Raw genomic sequence first — 25039 nt, 5'->3', positions numbered from 1 at the left:
CAGTCAGCACAATGAACCTGTAACTAAATTGTTAAGGGGGCAGTCTCATGTGAGACCTAAAAAAATAAATTTTTTTTTATTACATTTTTTAAAAGTATATATTGTTACGCCGGGGAGTATTACTTGTCGATCGCCGCATATTATAACACAACAAAAATAGCACAACGTAACACAACTGTACCGCAAACTAAGAACTTTATTAACAAGGATGCTTTTCGATACGTTCGTTCGTCACGAGATCTATCGTAGTTCTATTCTTCAAATCGTTGCCGGTTTCTCAGCAACCGGAAGGCCACGGGATCTTGCTTCCGCTCGTTCGTAGGGGCAGCTTCACATCGTTGCGGAACAGCCTTCACGTTGCCGCAACGATGCATCTTCAATCCGTCGCAACAATATATTTGAGAATGTACTGTTACAATGTGCGTTTGTGCCATCTGGACACCAACACTTTGGAAGGAATTCTGAATGGAGCTGGGATTAATTAGTATAATCTTGCAGACTTTAAATTCGTTTCTCTTGAAATGTTACTTTCTTAACTGGCGTAGATAAAATCTCAAAAAATTTTTACACGATGTTCCACATACTAGTAGCTCTCGTCCGTACCAAAATTATATTTTTATAATGAGTATATCATATAATTTTATTAAAAAATTTGCGGAAAAAGGATGAAATTTTGCAATTTTTAATTCAAGCTTTCGCCATTTTGCCAATTTTCAACATAAATTAATTATTTTGCTAGGAGCGAGAACAGGACACCTATCGAATAAAAATCTTTCTGATTTGTTTGATTTAATCAACCTTAGGAGCTACAATCACCTTCGCCAGTGTTTAAGCACATGTTTACTGTGATCGTAACAAAAGCACGAAAAGTTAATAAAAATTATTGAAAAATTTATTTTGTATTCACATGAGACTGCCCTCTTAAGTGATAATCAAATTGAATGGCACTTGATTCCGCCTCGCGCTCCTCATTTTGGTTGACTAAGGGAAAGAGTAGTAAAGGCCACGAAATTTCATTTAAAACGAGTCATAGGTGATACTAAACTCACGTACGAAGAATTGTATACACTTTTAACTTGTTTACACTGTTAACAGAAATAGAGATATGTTTGAACTCCCGATTTCTATATCCTTTATCCGACGATCCCACTGACCTACCTCTATTGACGCTGGGTCATTTCCTTATTGGTGATACGTTGAATGCACTTCCTGTCACCGATGTTCGACACATCCCAAACAATAAACTTAATCGTTACGAGCACATCCAAAGAGTATTACAGCATTTTTGGCAGCGATGGAACACCGGAAAACGCCAACAATTACAGCAATAGACCAAGTGGCGGGTAGCATCCCTTTCTCAAATCGTGTTAGAATATTCGAATAACGCGCAATTATATGGTGCAAGTAGGTGAGTGAGGAGTGTTTTAAGCCGTGGCCCTCTGAGAGGGCTGCCGGGGGATCTGCCAGGCGGTTGCGTGGGTTGAGGGTCGGTAATCAGTATCAACAGTTGGTAATCAGTATCAACGGCCGGTAATTAGAATCAATGGTTGGTAATTACTAGAAGTTAGTAAAAAAGAAAAAGTTAATTGCCAGATGTCGGTAAAAGAGAAGGGGAATGTATTTAGATGTCTCTGGTAAAAAAAAGAAAAGGTAATTATCAGAGGTCGGTAAAGAGGAGGTGGGGAAAGAAATTAGTTTTCTTTGACTATTTTAATAAAATGATATATTTAATTGCATTTTAGGTTACCTTAAACACATGCTAAATAGTAACTTTTTTGTGGCGGATAGTGGGGGGAGGAATTTTTATGTCACGTGTTCTTCTGTAAAACGTATGACATTGCATTTGCAAACACAGATTTCTGTAATATATCGCGAGCATTATGGCTGGGGAAAAGAAATTAGATGCCTTTTTAATGATTTAAAGTATGCTATATTTATTAAAGCTTTATATTACAAAACATTACTTTTATGGATCCACGAATTGTGCGAGTTATTGAGTCCTAGCCATTTTACGTATACACTGTTCCCGTTCTTACGCAATACTTTTTCAACCAGATACACATCGGAATTAGCAACTTGTTGTAACTCGTGTTCATAGAATCCTCTGGCGATTCGATTTTCATAAACATCTTTCAGCTGATGCGTTGCGGGACTAGTTTTCTGTACCTTGGCGATTGTAAATATTTCAGTGCTTCAATTCGGTGTGTAACTTTTTTCAAAAATTGTCTTGAATTTGCTCACGCGTACTGCATCCCCCACTTTTAATCGTGCAGGAGCGGCAATTTTTACATGATTATACACCATTGTTAAGAGCTTAGCAGCGTTTGTTGGTGTAACATCAATTGGTCGCATACCGATAGTTCGATGCTTTCACGCGTTGTAATTTGATACGACATGCTGCAGCGAGTCGATCCACTTATAATTTCCATTAAGCGTAAACAGTTTCCACATATCGTTTTTGGTTGAACCGCTCGACGACTGATACCTTCATCACCGAATACGTTGAATAATGATTTATGGTGTATTTTGACAAAAGTTTTTGCACATTTGTGTTGTAAAATTCCTTTTCTTTGTCAGTCTGTAGATTTTTCGGATGCCTTCCACTGTGTCGGATTATCTTCCCAATCGCCGTAGAAACTTCATTTCAATTCTTGGTTTTAAGGGGTTTAGCCCACGCATGTTTACTCAACACATCGATAACAGTGAGTATGTAATGGAAGCCTTTGTTATACCGCGTATAAGGTCGCATCTCGACCATGTCTGCTTGCCATAGGTCGTCGTACCCATGTACTATGACGCGTCTTTGGTGAAAAACCCTTCTCGCCTGTTCATGCAATTGTTCCACAAGACACTGTTTCTCGATACTAGGGGTTTTCCTCTCAACCATGTATGAGTCGCCACTGACGCGAAGACCTAATGTACACGTCTTATCAAACATCAAATCGACGTTCGACATCACATTGTCCCAACGTCCCAACGTCCTCAACGTCCCATCGTCCCGACGCCCCAACGTCCCAACGTTCTAACATCCCCACCTCGTCCCCACATCCTAACCTTCAGGCTGTTGATGCATTTGATTTCGGAAGTCGGTAATATCCCTCTCCAATTGATTCAGCTGATCTTTCAAGCTTTGAACGTAATCTTGAAACATGATCATCTTCTTATCGAATTCGTCTTGTCGATTTTTTATAATTGTTATGTTTTCTTATAAGTATAGCTTGTTGATAGGATCGTCATCCTCTACAGGCGATGCTACTCGGCGAATCTTGCGCGACTTTGCATCATATTCGGCACCAACAATACAAAGAGCGTTGTGGCGCACATAATTTTTCACTATTCGATTTCAGCGATAGTATGATTCCATTGTCCCAAACGATGACTCAAACATGTTGATTGACATTTTGATAATGATTGACTGTATCGCCAAAGTGCAGCTTAATTTATAATGAGTTCTGTCTCGCGTAGTTCCTCGATAATCGATGACATCTCATTGTCGTGAGCATTGTGGCCAGCTTGACGCGAAGCCTCGAGCAATCGATGCCGATCTACGAGTTCGTTAGGATCATTCCAGTGAACGTAATCAATCTTGTTGCTGGTTAATGACATCGAGCTTGGTACGCCCTTTCCAACTTTTCTATCTTTGAATAAAGGTTTGATTACGTAGTTATACTTGCATCCTTTGTTGCCTAATGTTTTACCATACGAATCATGCTTGTACTTATGCGCACTCGTTGTCAGCAGTATGTCCCTATATTTGCGTTCATCAGCCTCAGTATAAATGTCGTTATCTGGAATTTTCTTAAATATCAATTCATAAAGGCCGAGTGTACCAAAATATCGTATACCATCGATAATTATGTTATCGGCATTGTCCACGTCAACATGTTTATTACCGAGCATCGATCCATCATTGCCGAGATAAACACTATACACATGTTCCATACCAATCTCTACGTCTCCGCGTAATACAGGAGCGATGTATTTTTGACTCAGCGGACCTAGGTGATTCCGCAACGTTTCTTCACCTTCCGACGTTTACAACCGACTTAGAACAGACGTCGAGGAACTGCTTTTTGGACTTTCAAAAACATTTTCGTTTGCTAAGCTTTCGGTTGTTGGTACTATTTTAATCGGTATAGAAATCATCGCATTCATATCGAGTAAACTGCTTAATCTTGCTGAGCTCTTTATTGTTGGTACCGTCTTAATCGATGTAGAGGCCGGTGTAGAGATCATCGAATTCATATCAAGCAAACTGCTTAACCTTGGTTTTTTTTAGTTTTGATGATTTCGAAAGATTTAACTTAGTAATTTCATCGTGTTTTATCCGATTCCTTGATATTCGGAGTGGACAATGGTTCGCTTCCGATATCTGTATTATTGTGTAGATCATAATTTTTTAACGCGTTGTCGACAATTGTCTTCAGCGGTTCAGTAACAAGCTTAAAGTATTTTTCCAGCGAAATCTCTTCTTCAATTTTACCAGTTTTCAATTCACGATACTTTTTGCGAATCAAATCGCTCGTTCTTGCAATCTGTTTCGCTATTCTTTCACAATCTTCAATATTGCTGCTCATGTTGGAACACTGCTTTGTCAACGTATCGGAAATAACTGGCCATGTTACGGTTATTGCAAAGTCACTAATTCCTTTTCTATAGCGACCATTCCATAATGCACTGTCTTTGTCAATCACTACAAATCCACATTTTTCTTGCCAGCAAGCGATACACAATTTGCAGAAATTCTCAAATGACATGTCAGTATTAACATGATCGTTGTACACATGTTTCAGATTTGTACCATCCTGTTTGAACATGATCAGCAGGTTCGCGTTGTCGCGTATCGGACGCTTCGGTATCTTCGCATATGTCCAACAAAGATAGAAACAGTCAACGTCCGAGTGCCTACCCATTGCAAAGTATTCTCTTACCGCGTTTTGCTTATTACATGCCACATCAGCGAAGATAAAAATGGAATTCGGAAGTGCATCGCTCGGCGGAACGACATCGCTGTTATTCGAAAATGTAAAATAACCAATTTCATCTATCGACGAGAATATATTTTCTACATATCGATATTTCGGTTGTTGCAACGATTTCGAGTACACGTATACGTTTTCGAAACGAACACCGTGCGGACTTTCTAATAAAGTAATCAAAACGTTCGTTTTGCAGCAATTCGATGGACCGCAGATGATACCACGCATAGAGGTCGGCAGCATATTTCCATGTTTGCGTAACTCTTTCTCAGACTGTGTCTTTTTGTCTACATTATGCACTTTGATCATAGGTGATTCGCGTACGAACTGCATATTTTATCGGCATTATACAAATGAAGATACTTTCGAGAGGGGGCTGGTCTATTTATAGCGATGCATTGAGCTGAAACGATTAGTATTCAAATATAACCTGTCGAGTCAACAGAACACACATTGACAGTCCACCGCCATTGATAAACAACTGTGGAGAATGTCAGCAAAAATTGGAAAAGGCCTATTAAATCGCGCTATAAACGCACTTCTGATTGAGTTACATATTTCAGGTTATTACTTTTGTGGTCCCGGACACATTTAGAGAAACGTTTGGCGCGAGGAGATCAAGGTATCAATCCGCAGGACGTTGCATGCCGCGAGCATGATATAGCGTATTCGCAAAATAACGATCTCGTAAAACGACACGTGGCTGACAACATCCTAGCAGCAAAAGCACGAGAACGCATTACCGCGAGAGATTCCAGTCTCGGGGGAAAGGCTGTTCCTACAACCGTTTGGGCGGCTATGAAGGCCGAAACAAAATTCGGTATGGGTTTGAAATAGAAAAAAAAGAGTGCCGCAAAGAAGCGAATACTTCCAACAGCGAAACGTGGTGGTATCCTACCGATTTTGCCATTATTGGGGGTTCTCGGCTCATTGGTCGGAGGGGCGGCAGGAGTCGCGAAGGTCGTGAACGATAAGAAGGCAATGCAGCGTCAGCTTAGAGAAATGAAACGTTATAATCTCGCCATGGAAGGTCACGGACTTTATCTCACGCCGTACAAACGCGGGCGAGGAGTCTCAAGGAGAAAAAAAAACGTCAAAATTAGAATGCCTGAAGGCGTAACCACAAATTTACAACTGGAGCAACTGGGGAAGCGTATGCGTATTCCATATTTCAGGTGTATTTATATGCGCGATACTTTACCAAAAGATGGGATACGCAGGAATGAGAGCGGACTCGTAAATTTGGATACTTTGAGGGACCAGGTACTCATTGGGTGGCATATGCAAAACGGGGAACATGCGCCATATATTTTGATAGTTTTGGCAACCTTCAACCACCGAGGGAACTGATACAATATTTGAAGAATAGTGTAATCGAGTATAATCACATGCCTTATCAGCGCTATAATCAAATCAATTGTGGACAGCTGTGTTTACAGTTTCTGCTGACAGTTGTCAATCAATTTAAGGACAATCATTGCACGCTTGAACTCCAGTATCCGTTGGAACATGTCGCTGACGCTAACGCTCATCGGGCAAAGTAGTATTCTCGCAGTAAGCTATTTTCTAGCCTTCGATTTGAGCAATGGTGATTACGAACTCGGTCTTATGGACTTTGAGACATATTACGCAATACCGAATGTAAATTTGTCAAATAATAAATTTTACTACGATAATGATGATAGGGAAATCATTATTCCCGAGGGATCTTATGAGCTGGACGACATTCACATGTATTTGCAACGATCGCTTTCATGGGATAATGAAGGCAACCTGCCCTTGATGCTTAGAGCTAACAACAATACAATGACGAGTGAAATTAAGTGTAATTATAACATAAATTTTGCCAAACCCAATACTATTGGCTCGTTGCTGGGGTTTTCAACGAATCGGGTGCTACAACCACGAAAATGACACGAATCGGGTGCTACAACCACGAAAATGACACGAATCGGATGCATCAATCAATATAATGAATGTAAATATCATTCGCATTGAATGCAACGTGACAGCTGGCGCTTACAGCAATAACAAGTGTGCGCACACGATACATGAGTTTTCGCCTACCGTTCCACCAGGATATAAGATATGGGAAAGACCAACACAGATCATTTACCTTCCGATTACTGCACGAAGCATTTCGGATTTGACGATTCGCGTTGTGAATCAAGACGATCAATTGCTCGATTTTCGAAGGGAACAGATCACCGTTCGATTGCATGTGCGGAGACAACAACTGTAGTAGGAGATGCTTGTGCTGAACGAAGGGGAGCAAGTGAAACAGACGACGCATGAAAATAAAGAGAAGACAATTCAATCGCTTGCACACCACACTGTATCGAATATTGACTGTCTAAAACCATCAGGCGAGAGGACAATTCGATCACCCACAAAACTTACTGCACCGAATGTTGAATTTCTGAAATCGTTGGGTTTTGTTGTACGAAATGACTAATATCTTAAACATTGGAAGCGAACCGATCTTTGACGATCGCATTGTCAAGATTGAGACTCACACGTACAACCCATACGCCAACACAACGTTTGGACACAACGATGAGATACGAATACCTATACAACAGCAGGATTTATACCATGTGAGAGCTTTCTATACGTTGAAGGAAGATTCATAGTAAAGAATCCAAACAATGAGTTGGATGCATTCCTCGTAAATAATTGTGTTGCGTTTATGTTTGATGAAATTCGATGTGAACTCAATGGTGTGGAGATCGATCGTAACAGAAACGTTGGGATAACAAGTACCATCAAAACATTTATGTCCTCAACATATGACAAATCGTTAATTTTACGGAATGCTGGATGGGCCGCACAATCAAACATGCCGACAGGTTACTTTAACTTTTGTGTACCGCTCAATATACTGTTGGGGTTTTGCGAAAATTACAAGCGTATAGTAGTCAACGCTCGACGTGAACTCATCCTTATACGCGCTCGCAATGATAACAACTGCATCATTGCAAATTCCGCGCTGGAGCCGGAGATCGAATTACTAAAGATACAGTGGCGAATGCCGCGCATTATACTGAATGATACGAATAAACTATCGATGTTGCGGATTTTGGAAAGCGGACAATATCTAAACATGAGTTTTCGTTCGTGGGACCTGTACGAGTACCCATTATTGCAAAGTACAACAAAACATTCATGGGCTGTTAAAACTGCAACTCAGCTGGAGAAGCCGCGATACGTCATTTTTGCGCTGCAGACTGGTCGGAAGAACAACATCTCTAAAGATGCAAGCAATTTCGATGAATGTAACTTGACCAATGTGAAACTGTATCTAAACTCTGACTTTTATCCATATGATGACTTGAATCTTGATTTTGATAAAAACAGATATGCTATTCTTTTTGATATGTATGCACGTTTTCGTAAAGCTTATTATGGATACGACTGTTGCGAAACGCTTTGCAACAGGGAGAAGTTTTCGTTATATGGCCCGTTTGTAGTCATCGATTGTTCGAGACAGAAGGAATCAATCAAGAGCGCTACCATAGATGTGCGAATAGAATTTGATTGTAAAGGAAACGTGCCAGCAAATACTACCGCGTATTGTCTTATTTTGCATGATCACGTTGTCGAATACTGTCCACTGTCCAACGTTGTGCGCAAGATTACATAAACTGTAACATCAGCAATGTTTGTAATATATATAACAGGCGGACACACCGCATTGCAGCATAGTTTCAAAGGTATTTTCATGATGGTACCAACATTTGTCGACATACAAGGATTCGTTAGCGACACAGAGTTTGTTGTAAAGGAAGTGGCAGTGCTGAAAAAAGGAAGCACTCTAGCACATTATATCTTCCAAAGTCCATATCCATGGTGTTTATTATCTGCGTCCGATAAATCACGAGCTACTTGGGTGACAAAGAATCATCATGGACTGTCGTGGGGCGATGGCTTTATACCCTACAGCATGGCCAAAACGCTTATTACATCGGCTATTGTAGATGAGTCAAACCCAATCGTATATGTAAAAGGGCTTCAAAAGCGTGATTGGTTAACCAGCATGGTGGCTGAACATATTAATGCTGAGAACATCGATGTTGATTATGATGATATTGAATGCTTAAAAAATCTTGATTGTGCAAACACATGGCGATGTGGTAACCATAAAAAGACATCTGCTATGCAAAATGTATTTAAATTATACAATTGGTGGTTAAAATATCAAAAATAAATGTACCTTTTTTGATTTGCAAAATGTATTTAAATTATGCAATTGGTGGTTAAAATATTGGAAATAAATGTATCTTTTTGAATCAATTTATGTCATTTAAAAAATACATCTAATTTCCCCATCCTCCTCCTTCCTAGCAATTTTATAAAATTATGTACTTTCAGAATATGTCTAAAAATCTTTTAATGTTTTTGCAAGCTTCTGAAAAAACATGTACTTATTAATGATGGTTGAAATATTGGATATAAATGTATCTTTTTATAAAATTATGAACTTTCATACTAGTTAATGGTGGTTGAAATACTGGAAATAAATGTATCTTTTTATAAAAATTATGAACTTTAGAATAAATCTAAAACCATTGATGTCGATTACGAAGATATCAAGTGTTTGAAAAATGTCGATTGTGCTAATACATTGTAATCCAGCAACCATGAAAAGACTTGTGTTTTACAAAATGTATTTAAATTATACCGCGAGTGGTTGAAATACTAGAAATAATATTTTTTTTTTTTTTTTTTTTTTTTTTTTTTTTACTGTGAACTTTTCCTAATGTAAAATTAATAACAAATTAGGGTGAGGGAGATGTGTAGAGATACTGAATATGATACCATGTATATATAAATTGTTTTATTACATACTATAATTACATACATAAGAATATAAATAGAAATATGAATAAAAAATATATATAATGAAATGAATAAAAAATATAAAAATTACATAAAAATATAAGTAAAAAATATATATATATTGAAAATGAATAAGAAATATAAAAATTACGTAAAAATATAAATAAAAATATATAATGAAAAAATGAATAAAAATACAAAAATTATTAATATAAGTCATCGCAAATTATTATCGCCTGCCTCGAAATTTTATAGAGTGGGATTTTTTGAATTGCCGCAACACACCCCATACAGTGTAGCGGATCGGCGAGTTTATATATTTGGGTGCTGCATTTGCTACAATATAATATATTGTAACGGTCATCAAACAATGATGACATTGCCAAAATATGGGTTGGCTCTTTGTCATATTCTATACTTTCATAACTTGGCAGTGCGTCTAGGCATTCCTTGCAAATTCGCCATGGCTCCCGCCTCCGCCTATAGCACTTGCCTCCCCATAAGCAATGCCTCTTGTTAATAATATTATATCTTACTGAAAGTAAGACAACCTCCGCATATGGGCGAGCACCATCTGCGCTAACTCTTGCTGTGTGGGGGCGAGAATGTTCATATTAGAATATTATATTTTGTAATTGAGATTGTTAAAATATGATACAAACTAATGTGATAAAAATTATTTCTGCTTTACATACCTTCGTCCCACTTGTCTGCTACCATTGTTAAACAAATTTTTTTATTTTTTATGTAAAAAATTTATAAAATCACTTCGGCTATAAATGGTATGGACTGGTCTTACAACTCTTTATATAGTGCATTACTCGGGTGGGGGAGGACTTGGTCTTCTTAGGAATGGGAGTGGTACTCGCTCGTATCTGCCAACATTAGTAGAATTGCATGCCTTCAGCTTCTCCCACAGCATTCTGCAAACTTTGCGTTCTTGGATCTTTTATGGTGTCACAAACATATGTATACTGGTATGTCTAAAGCGGTATTTTATAATGCCCCCATGGCAGCGTCTTGGTTGAATATGATCGTATGGATTCAAAGCAATTTTTGTTTCTGATATCGTGTACACTTTATGCAACATGGATCTTATACACGATTGGTAACAAATCTTTTCAACCTCACCCATCAGACATTGCACATAATCATCAAATGTTATAGTTCGCGCTACAACATTACTCTTGACACCTTTCACCTTTTTCGTATCCTTCTTACCATCGACTTGTGTGGCATACATCTTCGCTCTCAATCCAACAAATTCGGTCATAATCCCACCATTATTTTCATCTTTCATTAAACCTGGTATCTTCTTATTAGTAAGCGGAATACCATATCGATTATCTGTGGGTGTTTAAATATCGCTTTAATTCGACGGATTTTCGAGTGAAATAAAATTCGTCACCCGGTATTGTTTTTTCAACGTCCTTTCCCTCGTGATCCGGACCACCGTTAGACGAGGCGTTCAATTAAAATATTTGAACCCTCCCTATTCTAACACTAACTAACTGCTTTTTTACCAGCTTTCTGTTTGCTTACAAGCTTACTGGTTACTTACTACCTCCCTGCACGTTTATTAACTCACTGCTTGCTTACTCGCTTACTGCTTGCTTACTATTATACTGCTTCCTTACTAGCTCCATGCTCGCTTGCTAGCTCGCTGCTTCCTTGCTAGCTTACTACTTGCTTACTAGCTTACTGCTTGTTCACCTGCTTACTGCTTGCTTACTAACTAACTTTTTTTTATTTTTTACGTGGGGAAATCCTCATGGACACCCCGATGCCCTTAAGTAGGGGAGGGCCTCGGGGTGTGCCGGACTCATACCGGCTATAACCCCACGGTGACCATCCTCCGGCGCTGCGGCGGGGGACCGGGAACTCTAGTGAGACATCACAAAGTCCCCCGCCGCGCCTTGCCTGTCGAGGTTAATCCCGGGGGGAAGGACGACCTGTCCCTCCCCCCTGATTTCTCCGCCGCGGACGCCAGGTCACACGACGCCCGCGTTCCCAGGGCTGCCTTCGGTGCTGGGGCCCCTAGGACCGAGCACCTGAGGCCCGCACGGGCGGCCCGTCCATCCCCCGGCCGTCGACATGGTTGCCGGAGGTGAGAGCTGACGGGCCGCCCAACGTCCTGGGCAGGCTGCCAGCGTGTGCTGCGCCGTGTCCTGAGAGTCCCCACAGTGGTGGCACACCGCCGTCGCCTCCTACCCGATTCGACACAGGTGCTCACCAAATCAACCATGCTCGTTGTCATCCTGTAGGAGACCCTACCCGGTTTGACCTGCCACTCTTGCCAATGTGGCAGAACTGCACCAACGGACCGTTGTGTGGTTCCTCCAGACGGAATTAATTGTTGGAACCACACAAACAAAACGGTCCGTTGGGCATGGTGCCTTGTCGCTTCGACCGCTTGCCTTCTGTCCTCTGGCGGCCTCCCAGCCTCCTAAAGCTCCCTGAAATGCCGAAAAACCAATTGGTTTCTCCAGGCTAGGAGCTCCAGGAGAGGGAGACACGCCAGGGTAGTCGCCGCCTCGTGGGAGATGGTGCGATACCCTCTAACAACCCGGATTGCCAGCCGACGGGAGCATCTCCGTGCTGCGCCGGCTGGCATCCAGTTGCGGGGCCCAAATTGGGGCCCCGTAGAGGGCAATTGAACGCACCACCTCCACATAGAGGCGGCGGACTCCACCAGGCCCCCCGATATTCGGAAGAAGGCGGCCTAACGCGGCAGCCGCCTTCTCCACACGGGGAGCCAAGCGGTCGAAATGCTCGACGAAGCACCACCGGCTGTCAAGGATCAGGCCCAGATACTTCATATGGGCCTTCACCTCGACGTAGGCTGTCCTAACTCGGATCCGCAGGCCGGCCGGCGGCACCCCACGGGGGCCAAGTATTTGAAAATACATGGCCTCCGTTTTCTGTGGTGCCACCTCTAGGCCCAGACTGCGGATTTCAGCGACGACGTTGGCCACCGCCACGTCCGCGGCGAGCGCTGTCCCTCTCCAATCTGACCCGCTGACGAGCACCAGCGTGTCACCAGCATAATACGCCAGCGCTACGTCAGCGGGCACAGGCGCCCGCAGTACCGAGTCGTACCCGATGTTCCAGAGCAGGGGTCCTAGAACCGACCCTTGCGGAACCCCGCGTACGACTCCGCTCCGCATGTATACTCCATCCCGCCCGGTGCGACTGATCCACCTGTCGCTAAGTTAGGACCCGACTATCCTCCTCAGGTATGGGGGCACACGATGAAAGTCTAGCGCCCCCATAATCGCCTCCCAGGGCAGCGTGTTAAAGGCATTGACGATATCCAGTGATATCGCCAGTGCCACCCTGGCCTGGGAGGTGGCCCCCTGCGAGAGGGACCGGACCAGCTGGATGGCATCGAGCGTGGGCCGTCCCTCTCTAAAACCGAATTGGCAGGGGGCCAAGTCGGGTCCCACTATGGACAGGTGGTTGGAGAGGCGAGCAGCCACTATGTGTTCAAAGAGCTTGCCTGCCTCATCCAACAAATACACCGGCCGGTACGCAGAGGGCGTACCTGCGGGCCTTCCCGCCTTCTGAAGAAGGACCAGCCGCGCCGCCTTCCAGGGCGAGGGGAATACCCCTCGGCGGAGGCAACCGCTCAGCAGCCTCCCGAACCGCGGGCTCAAGACGCCAAGGGCACAGGCCAACACCTGGCCGGGCACACCGTCGGGACACGGAGCAACCCTCCGAGCATTCATCCGTCGAACGGCCCGGCCCATCTCCTCGGGGGTGATCTCCAGTTCCTGGGACCAGATGGTGGGCTCCCAGGGTTCTCGAGGAGGTGGTACCCCGACCCGCTTAGACCCCGGGAACAGGGTTGACACCACCTTCTCTCAAACCGGAGGTCGAGAGTCTCCGTCAGAGGGGGCGCCCATGGACGAAGCTTGTCCATTACTTGCTTATACGGGCGCCCCTACGGATCTCTGTTCAGCTCCCCGAGGAGGTCCTTCTGGTGATGTAGAGGTGGTCACTAAGTGTGGCCACCTCTACGGCCACTCGCTACCCCGACACGAGTCGCAGGGCCGCAGGGGTTGCCCACGTCAAATCGATGATGGACGTTCCCTGCGGCCCTACGAACGTGGCTTCGGAGCCTCGATTCACCAGCCGGAGGTCGTGCTCAGCCACCCATCCCAATAGCGCCTCGCCACGGCGCACAGTGGTCCCAAATCGTGAAATCGTAGCCAAAACCCCAAAAATTAATTTTTCGCTACGGAGGTTTGACCTGTCGGAATCGTTAGTTTAATGATGTCCCTTTAGGGTAGGGAAAATGAAATGTGTCATATTTTTATAGCTAGATGGCAATTGCGATCCAAACTTCGGCTTCTTTAGTCAGTCGTTTGGCGAGAGCGTAAGCGTCAATACATACCGTAAAGTGAAAAGTGTATAAGTTTTTTTAGAAGACATCAATATCAATTCTGCAAAATGGATGCTGTTCCTGGAAGTAGGTACAACATTTCTGAGTAGTGATATATTGAAAATTGTTATCCAGTAAGTTTGTAAACCGGTATATTTATTACTGAAAATAGAACGTGAAATTTCATGCATGCATCGCAAACATGTAAGCAAAAAGTTGCATATCCCACAATATCACGGTACAATTCCTCTTCAGACTTGTATTTGATACTTTGATCTTATAGAATTTGCAAAAATTAGCTGCCACTTTTTGCCCCTTTTGATCGTACAGCCCTATTTTATAATGCAGGGTGGCCGCGTTACTAAATCAAGCGGTTTTTTCTTGGAACCTGTGGCAGATGCAACAAATTTTTTCAAATAAATAATTTATAATTTTGGGTGGACTTATTATTAGGTTTAATAAATCTTGAAACTAATGCATAAATAACTTTTTATTATTAAAAATTGTATATTTTTTAATGAACCAGTTGATTTAGCTCATTATTGACTATAAATCTGTATTAAACTAATTAGATGAAAAATTATTTATTTCGAAAACAATTAATAAAATTTGAGAATTCCTAGCTAAAACATTTTTTCGCATTTGTCATGTAGAAGCACTAAGAATCAAAAAATACGAAGGCCTTGCTGCAAATTGTAAATTGTACCTTATACCTGCCTTGTTTTATGACGGTCACGAAATATCTGTGCGGTATTATCTTTCGTTTTCTCTTTCTTTCGTTTTCATGTAGATTTTTTACTTATACAGAGTGTTCGGCAACCCCTGGTAAAAATTTTAATGGGAGATTCTAAAGGCCAAAACAAGACGAAAATGAAGAGTATCAATTTCTTGACTTAGGTTTCATTAAAAAGTTATTAACAAATTAATTTAAAAAATTTCAAATCATTGTGAAAAAATTATTTTTGGTTGCGGGTGTCATTTACAATAATTTTTGGTCAATATACATACCCTTGAAATTCTACCGATATTCTAGAAAAAAATTCAGTACGGGCGGTACTTCAAACGCTAATAACTTTTTAACGAAGTCTCCATCAACAAATTGGTATTCTTGATTTTCGTTTTATTTTGGTTTTTGGAATCTCCCATTATGATTTTTCCCTGAGGTGGCCGAACACCCTGTATAGCAAACCAATAGAGAGCGAGCAAAAAATAGCGTACAATCAATAATCTTAAGACCTTTACTTTAATTCTTGAACAGTGTGCTTTAAATATATTATAACTTATGTATAATTATATATTGTAATTTTCACGTGATTTCTACATTTCCTTCGCATATGCATGAGCTCTATTGGAGACGCCATTTTGTTTTTTCTAATTATGACTTTTGATTCGTAATCAGCGACCTCGATAACACCTATGTTAGAATAGGGAGGTTTCAAATATTTTACTTGAACGCCTCGTCTAACGGAGGTCCGGATCACGAGGGAAAGGACGTTGGAAAAGTATTAATTGCACGTTAGTTTTATTTTCGCTTCGCCGAATTGTCGACGAAGCCGTTTATTTCTTGCACAGTTTTTTCAGGACGAACACAAACACAAACTCTTAACTTTAACTATAACTTTAACCGCCTGGACGTCTGGCCGGCGTCTGGCCAGAAAAAACCCCGCCGATGGGCCGTCTCCTTTCGGCGGTTCGCGTTGCTCTATCCTGAAACAAAAGAGACGAGACTATGCGTAAATATCGAGTAACGTGAGTCACGTTGTCCGTCTCGTTCTAAGGTTTCCGCGCTCTTGGTTGTGCTTGTCGCACTTGCGAGCGGGGAACTCGGCCGCCGCGTTACGCAGCTAAGCTAGTGGACTGTATGTGTGAACGTTCCCTTTAAACCAGGAAACGTTTGATTGCAGATTTGGGAGACGAGAATCGATCTCAATTTTTCCCGACTGCTAGTTTCGACTGTCGCAGGAGAGGTTAACAGAGGGAGGTTGTAAGACTCCAAATGTTTGCCTGCTCCTCGGCCGTTTATCGTCCTCGTAATGCGTACGGGCACTGTGTGGTGCAGCACCTTTGCAGCGCATGCAGCGACTTGTAATTATAGTGCGTACACCACGGCGCTATACTGAGCGGTTCTACGCACAGGGTCCGTACACACTGGCGATGATTGAACAGCGCTCTAGCTGGTCACCGGATGCAGGAACTCAAGTATCGTCCCGAACACCGACTGGAGGACGGTAATACCACCCAGGGTATGCACGCCACGGAGGCCCCTAAGGGTGGGTTTGCACCGTTCGACAGTCGAGAGGTTCGGGATTCAAATTCGAAACCTCGGACACGACCTCTGATTGCAGCGATACGTGTCTGATGTCAGACTGATGTGAACTATAGCCACCGCTGAATGGGAATTTCGGATTATAATTCACGAAATTCTACAGTCGCTTTGATCTGGTCGAAACCCGACCTGATCTATATCGAATTACAACGAGTTGCGAAAGGAATCACGGGAAGGGATTGATTCCCAATCCGTCCTCGTATTCGATTCCTTTCCTCGTTTACGATTTTTTAATTTAAATTGGAAACGGGTTACGGAAGGAGTCACGGTAAAGGATTGTTTTTCCAATCCGTTCTCGTATTGAGTCCTTCCTAGTCCACGTTTAGAATTTATTCGAAAAGTTCGAGTAACTCGTAACTATTCGAGAACTATGGAATGTCCGAGGAGCGGGGTCGTATGCCCATGTGCTCCCTGCCGGTTCTAGATTAAGAGTGACGGACGAGCACGGACAGTCAAAATGTTCGCTCGAAGGGTGAAACCTCCGTAGAGCGGCGCTGTGAACGTTTTTTGAGTCCGTCTTTGTCTAATACAAAATTGTCGTACCTTCTCTAGACACGCGCGTCGAAACTTTCGTTTCGAAATTGAGCGTTACGTGATCGATCGCGTGAGGTCTCGAAAAAAACCTGAGAGCGGCTGTTTTTCTATCCCGTACTGTTTTCGCGTAGCGGACACGACGGCCGAGGTACCTCTGGTCTTACGTACGCCGAAAAAACAATACCGGGTGACGAATTATATTTTACTCGAAAATACGTCGAATTAACGCGATATTTAAACAACCTATGTATCAAATTTCACGTGATTTCTACATTTCCTTCGCATACGCGTGAGCTCTATTGGAGACGCCATTTTATTTTTTCCAATTATGACTTTTGATTCTTAATCAGCGACCTCGATAACAGCTATCTACAAATTTTTAGCTAAATCGAAGAACTCCTTCATATTTTGGCCATCTTTTCGGCATTTGGGACCACTGTGCGGCGGTTGGTCCAGGGGTTGCCCCATTCAGCAGCATGGGTATTGAAGTCCCCCAGGACCAGTACCGGACGGGGTAGGCATCTCCTGATACAATCGCCCACCCCGTTCAGGTATGCCGCATATGTGGCGAGGTCGCAGTTGGGCGACACGTAGCAACCCACAACTGCGATGGTCCCCCATTGGACCGCTAGCACCCCCTCCCTACGGAACAGGATGGTTAGGGGAGGAGAGTCTGGCGGCCATGCCCAGGCCATCGCCACCAAACCGCACAGGCTCCCGATCCAATTGGGCTGATCAACAACTGTGTACGGCTCAGTGGCGATGGCCAAGCCTACCCTTCGGGTCCGCAGGGTGTGGACGAACATGTCGTGTACCCTGAGGGCCCCCGCTTAATTGGACGGCAGGAGAGTGAACTTTAAGCATTCACAGCCTCCTATAGGCCTCTACTCCCGGTTGGGGCGGGGCACTCCCCCTCACCCTTCCACTGCGGCGCCGGAAGGAGCCCAACCCCCCCGACAGCTTCGTCCACCTTCATCGATGGGGAGGTCACAGCGGCAACTCCCTGTTTGACTGCAGGTGACACAGTTACCCTCTTCGCTTTTTTCAGCACAGTAGTTGGAGGGGCCAGAGCGGTCTCTCTCCTTTGATTGTCGGGGGATTTAGGTCCCCTTGACATCCCCGTTGCACGCCCTCGGCGGTCCTGCTTAGGCGGGGGAGCACAACTCGGCCCGCCCCCTATGCTTACTAACTTACTGCTTTCTTACTAACTTACATCTTTCTTACTAGCCGAATGCTTCCTTACTGGCTTCCTGCTCGCTTACTAGCACAATGCTTGCTTACTAGCTTACTGCTAGCTTACTAGCTTCCTCCTCGCTTACTAGCTCACTGTATGCTTACTAGCTTACTGGCTGCTTACTAGATTACTGCTTGCATACTAGCATACTGTCTCCTTACTAGAATCTTCCTCGCATACTAGCTCAATGCTTGCTTCCTAGCTTACCGCTTGCTTACTAGATTGGTGCCTACTTTCTAGCTTACAGCTTGCTTACTCGAATACAGCTTTCTTCCTAGCTAACTGCTTTCTTTCTACCTTACTTGTTGCTTACTAGCATATCGCTCGCTTACTAGTGCACTGCATCCATCCCAGCTTTCAGCTCGCGTACCAGCTCACTGGTTGCTTACTAGCTTAGTGCTTGCTTACTAGCTTGCTGCTTTGTTAGTAACTTGCTGCCTTAATACTAGCTAACGGCTTGATTTCTAGCTTACCGGTTACTTACTAGCATACTGCTTCCTTACGAGCCCCCAGCACGCTTACTAGCTCACTGCTTGCTTTCTAGCTTACTGCTTGCCTACTAGCATGCTGCTTTCTTAATAGCTAACTGCTTGCTGCCTAGCACACGGCTTCCTTACTAGCTACCAGCTTGCTTACTAGCCCGCTGATTCCTTACTATCTCCCTGCTTGCTTACTAGCTTACTGCTTGCTCACTAACTTGCTGCTTGCTCACTAGCCTACTCCTTTCTTACTAGCTTCCTGCTCGCATACTAGCTTACTACTTGCTTAGTAACTTACTGCCTGCTAGCTAGCTTGCTGCTTGCTTTCTAGCTTACTGCTTACTTACTAGCTTGCTGCTTGCTTACTAGCTAACGGCTTTCTTGCTAGCTAATTGCTATTCTGCTAGCCTGCTGCTTGGTTACTAGCTTACTTTTTGCTCACTAGCTTACTGCTTGCTTACTTGCTATATTGCTTCCTTACTAGCTTCCTGCTCGCCTACTAGCTCGCTGCTTGCCTCCTAGCTTAATGCTTGCCTACTAGCATGCGACTTTCTTAATAGCTAACTGCTTTCTTACTAGCTTACTGCGTGCCCACTAGCATACCGCTTCCTTACTAGGTACCAGCTCGCTTACTAGATTACTGCTTGCTTACCACCTAACAGCCTTCTCCCTACATTCCTGCTTCCTTCCTATCGTACTGCAATCTTACTAACTTACTGCTCTCTTTCTAGCCGAATGCTTCCTTACTACATTACTGGTTGCTTACTGGATCCCTGCCTGCCTACTAGCTCAATGCTTGCTTACTAGATTACTCCTTGCTTATTGGCATACTGCTTTCTTACTAGCTTACTGGTTGCTTACTTATTCACTGCTTGCTTACTAGCTTACTACTTCCTTACTAGCTAACTGCTATCTTACCAGCCTACTGTCTGCGTACTACCTTACTGTTTGCGTAGTAGCCTACTGCTTGCGTTCTAGCTTACTGCTTCCTTACTAGCTAATTACATACTTACTAGCCTGCAGCTTGCATACTAGTTTACCACTTGCTTACGAGCAAACTGCTTGCATACCAGCTTACTGCTTGCTCACTAGCTTACTGCTTGCTTACTAGCTTGCTGCTTTGTTACAAGCTTACTGCTTGCTCACTAGCTAATAGCTTTCTTACCAGCTTACTGCTTGCTTACTAGCTTGCTGATAGCTCAATCGCTAACCGCTCGCTTGCTAGCCTGCCGCTTGCTCTCTAGCTTGCTGCTTGCTTTGTAGCCTGCTGCTCGCTTTCTAGCTTACTGCTTGGTGACTAGCCTGCTGCTTGCTTACTAGCTTACTTGAGGCTTACAAGCTTACAGCTTGCTTACTAACATACTGGTTGCTTACAAGCTTACTGCTCGCTTACTAGCATACTTCTTTCTTACTTGCTAATTGCTTTCTTAGTAGCCTGCTGCTGCCTTACTAGCTTACTTGTTTCTTACTTCCTTACTGCTTGCTTACTAGCATACTGCTTGCTTACTAGCACGCTTCTTGCTTTCTAGCTTACTGCATGCATATTAGCAAACTGCTTTCCTACTAGGCAACAGCTTTGTTACCAGCATACTGCTTGCTTACTAACTTCCTGCTCGCATAATAGCTCACTGCTTGCTTGGTAGGTTGCTGCATGCTTACTGGCTTAACGCATGCTTACTAGCTAACTGGAATCTTACTAGCCTGCTCCTTGCTTTCCAGCTTACAGAATCCTTACTAGCGTACTGCTTTGTAACTAGCTATCTGCTTTCTTACAAGCTTGCTTCTTGCTTTCTAGCTTGCAGCTCGCTTACTAGCTCACTGCTTTGTTACTAGCTTGATGCTTGCTTACTAGGTTTCTCCTTGCTTACTAGCTTACTGCTTGCTTCTTTGCTTACAGCATCCTTACTAGCTTACTGCTCGCTTACTTGCGTACTGCATGCTTACTAGCATACGGCTTTGTTACTGGCTTACTGCTTGCTTGCAAGCTTACTCCTTGCGTACTAGCGTGCTGCTTGCATTCCAGCTTTCTGCTTGCTTACTTGCACACTGCAGTCTATCAATCTAGCTGCTGCCGTACTAGCTTGCTTCTTGCTTTCTAGCTTACTGCTTGCTTACAATCACACTGCTTTCTTACTAGCTAATTCCTGTCATACTAGCCTGCTGCTAGCTTACTGGCTTACTGCTAGCTTACTCGCTTACGTCTTGCTTGCTAGCTTACTGCATGCTTACTAACGTACTGCTTTGTTACTAGCGAGCTGCATTCTTACTAGCTTGCTTCTTGCTTTCTAGTTTACTGCTTGCTTTCTAGCTCACTGCTTGCTGTCTAGATTACTGCTTGCTTACTAGCTTACTTGTTGCTTACTAGCTTACAGCATAGTTGCTAGCATACTACTTCCATATTCGCTTGCTACTCGCTTACTAGCTCACTGCTTGCATTCCAACTTACGGTTTGCTTACTAGCTTACTGCTTCCTTACTAGCTAACTGCTTTTTTACTTGCTTACTGCATGCTTACTGGTTAAATATCGCGTTAGTTGACGGATTTGAGAACCGTTTAGAGAAATATTCAATTTAACGTGAATTATATCTGAGAACCGTAAATTCCTCGATCGGAATTGTTTTTTTTGTACGCGACATTCCAGAGACTCCCTGATGCGTAGATCGGTACACGGAACGATACAGGTTAGAAAAACCATACGCGAGTGTTGGCCGCTCTGAGTCACCTGATCGACCCAATACATTTACTTGGGATCGATCATCGAAGATCCATAAACAGAGAGGGTAGAGGAATGTTGAAATTAAGAAGAGATAGACATTGAAGAGCAGGGATAGCGCCGCGAGGTGGTGATTACCCCTCTCGTAGCCGCGACTGCAGATGTCTGTTCGCTTCTTAGCATCGAGACTCGATAGCTGGCACCCGCAGTGTGCAGATCGACAAACGATTCCGCTCCGCGACAAATCCAAATCTCCGAATATAGGTTCTGAGAACACTCGAACCTTTCGTTGAGAATATTAAATTGTTGCTCAAAATTAACTAAATTGGTGAGGCATTTTATCAGCCCCGATTATTGACCGTACAATCTCGCCGAATAGCACGTGACGCTCGAGCTACGTGGTCGTGTGAGGGAATTGAATTGAAAAACTTCGGTTCCCGCTTGGCTTGATTATTAACAAAATTTAAAAGACTGTGGGTTTTCGTCCGACTTTTATGTGACGTTTGTGCTTCGCGGTCATGAAAGGGGAATCGAGATAAGAATCGTTTCCCGTGTGTCGAAACTCCAGTCTCAGCAAAGGGCTACGGCCCGATCAGTACTGACGACTCCACGGACTGCTGCATTTGACGCGGTCGTGCGACAAGCTAAATTGTCCGCACGGCTTTGTATATCACCCATAGGGTGGTCTCTGACTGATACCCTACGTGGGCTCACCGTTTCTCCGGTCGGGGCTAAGAAATTCCGGATTTCTTAGCTCTCAACCTGCTCGAGCAACGCTCCTTGACCGCCAGTGAGTACGTACCCTGTGCGTAGAGCAACGCATAATGAGCACCGTGGTGAATGCTCCTTTAAACGTAAGACGCTACGTGCGCCGTTAAGGGCTACACCACACCGCGTCTTGTACGCAGGGAACGGTGAGAAACTGCGGTTTGGACAGCATTTGGAGCTTTACGACTTCCACCTGTTGTCCTTTCCTGCGGCATTCAACAATCGCTAAAAAGCGGAGAATTGAAAAATTAAATCTCTTCTTTCGCACAGCGATCGAACGGTTCTCGATTTGTGAGAACGTTCATATATACAGCCCACTCACACATATCTCAGTTCGTCGAGACGTGCCTGTAATCTCCGCTCATGAGTGCGAATGGCACAGACAGGACCGTGCGAGATAGAGCGAGACGGGCGACGCGACAAGCGTTAATAGGTATTGAAATCCAGCCTTGTCTTTCCTTGTTACAGAACAACACATCGCGAACTTGGCCAGAAGCAGCCGCCCCAGGTTTATTTCCCCAGACGTCTGGCCGACGTCTAGGCGGTTTCTTTTCCTTTTCTTTGATTACAAATAAACGTTTAATTACTTGAGCAAATTCAGGTGCCTCAATTTATTCAATACTTTTTCCCAGTGTCCTTTCCCTCGTAATCCGGACCACGTCAGACTAAAATAACCCCCTTAGGGCGGTTAAGGTCTTTAAACAAAGACCTTAAACAGGTAGAACATACAGCTTGATTATTAGCTCACTGCTTTCTGACTAGCCCGATGCTTGCTCACTAGCTTACTGGTTGCTTACTAGCTTACTGCTTGCTTACTAGCTTACTGCTTTTTTTTTTTGTCGTGGGGAAAATCTTCGAAAGACTCCCTCCCACCTCCTTGGGGAGAGGTGGGAGGGGTGTGTGGGATTCCCCGCGCACGTCCAACGACAGGCGCGGGACCTACCCACTAAAAACCCCACGGTGACCCTTCGGCACGCTTTGGGAGGATACCGGGAATCGCTCGAAGCATTCTTCCGGTATCCTCCCCGTGCCCGGGCTTTCGCGCCCATCCCCCGGGGGGACAATCGGTCCCCCCAGTAGACACACTGCCTCATAGCGGCGGGACGGGGCCACTCCATCCCGCCGCTATCCGTCCCGGGGCCGCGTTTAGTGGCGGCTGCGAGCCCCAACTCGCAACCGCCCGCGACCCCGTTTCCACCCCTCGGCGGCCGGGCGTTCATGGCCGCACCAGACCGCCGAGGGTGCCTCCCCTTGCGTCGGACCGGTAGGGGGAGGCACTCCTACCCCCAACCAGTCCGTCCCGGCGCCGCCTGGCGGGAGGAGGGTCCCCTCAGGACCCCCCTCCCAGACTAGGTCATCCGCCACGCCGAGGCGGCCGCCCGCGTCGCCTCGCGACCGGGCGACGACCTCGGGCCACCGCACGAGCGCGAGCTTCAGCGCGCCGCTGAAGCTCGCGCTCCCTCCCCGCGGCCTCCTTCTGCAACATTACGTTCTCGCAGAAGGAGGCCACGGCCCTCCACTTCTCCTCGCTGCCGAGCATGGCGCGCACCACGCCCGGCAGCGAGACATCCCGCCCGACGACGCCGACCAGGACACGGCGCTCCCCCTCCCACGCGGGGCATACCTCCAGGGTATGATCCGCCGTGTCCTGCTCAGCGTCGCAGTGGCAGCAACGCGCCGTCGGCTCCTTCCCTATCCGGCACAGGTATCTTCCGAAGCTGCCATGCCCGGAAAATACCTGTGCCAGCCGGTAGATGAGGCTGCCATGGCCTCTGTCCAGCCACTCCTTCAGGAGTGGCCGAACAGCCCCGACAGTCCGGTGCCCCGCGGTTGGCAGAGCCAGCTGCTCCTGCCACGCGAGCAACACGGACTGCCGGGCCTGGCGCTTCAAATCGCCCCAAGCAGGTTCCTGCCCGCCCGGGAACGCCCCCACCCCCGCGCGACGGTCGACGCGGTGCCGGTACATCACCGCGTGCGACCGCACGAGCAGGTCCATGGGCGGCATCCTCGCTAGAACCGTCGCCGCCTCATGTGACATGGTCCGATACCCGCGGACGACCCTGAGCGCCATGCGCCTCTGCACCCGACACAGCATAGTCATGCTGCGCCGGGAGGCAGCCAGGTCGTCCGCCCAGACGGGGGCCCCGTATAGGGCCACCGACTGGACCATTGCCACATAGAGGCGACGAACTCGGCCCGCCGGGCCCCCCAGGTTGGGCAGGATCCGGCCCAGAGCCGCAACCATCCTTTCCAACCGGGGGACCAGGCAGCGGAAATGCTCCTCGAAACGCCAGTGGCTATCGAGGATCAGCCCTAGATACCTGATCTGGGGCTTTACCTCGATGTCAGCCCCACCCACCCGGATCAGAGGGGGTGGCGGATCCTGCCGAGGTGAATGAAACGCAATCACCTCGGTCTTATGGACCGCCACCGTCATCCCCATCCCCCTGATCCGGTCGACGACGCGTTGCGACCCCTCCTCCGCGCGACGCATGGCCCTCCCCCAGTGCGCCCCGACGGCCAGCACCAGTGTGTCATCCGCATAACACACCGTGCTGACGCCGTCGGGGAGGCCGGCCCGCAACACCGAGTCGTACGCGATGTTCCACAGGAGTGGCCCGAGGACCGACCCCTGCGGAACACCGCAGTACACCTCCCTCCGCATATCACCATCCCGGCCCGGATACTCGATCCACCTGCCGCGGAGATAATCGCCGACGACCGCCCTGAGACAAGGGGGGACTCGATGATATTCGAGTCCCCTCCTTATCTCTTCCCAGGGG

The 25039-nt window shown here is 45.5% G+C and overlaps 1 protein-coding gene across 2 annotated transcripts in view; it reads left to right on the top strand.

Moving 5' to 3' along the window:
• The window catches only part of LOC143344360 (uncharacterized), a 266822-nt gene that overhangs the window by 52332 nt on the left and 189451 nt on the right, over window positions 1-25039 (top strand). The gene's annotated exons all lie outside the window — the stretch shown is intronic.

The sequence above is a fragment of the Colletes latitarsis genome, chromosome 8 (genome assembly GCF_051014445.1).
Source record: "Colletes latitarsis isolate SP2378_abdomen chromosome 8, iyColLati1, whole genome shotgun sequence".
NCBI classification, from domain to species: Eukaryota; Metazoa; Arthropoda; class Insecta; order Hymenoptera; family Colletidae; genus Colletes; species Colletes latitarsis.
The sequence above is the reverse complement of the archived record's forward strand: the minus strand, read 5'-3'. Positions and strand labels throughout refer to the sequence as shown.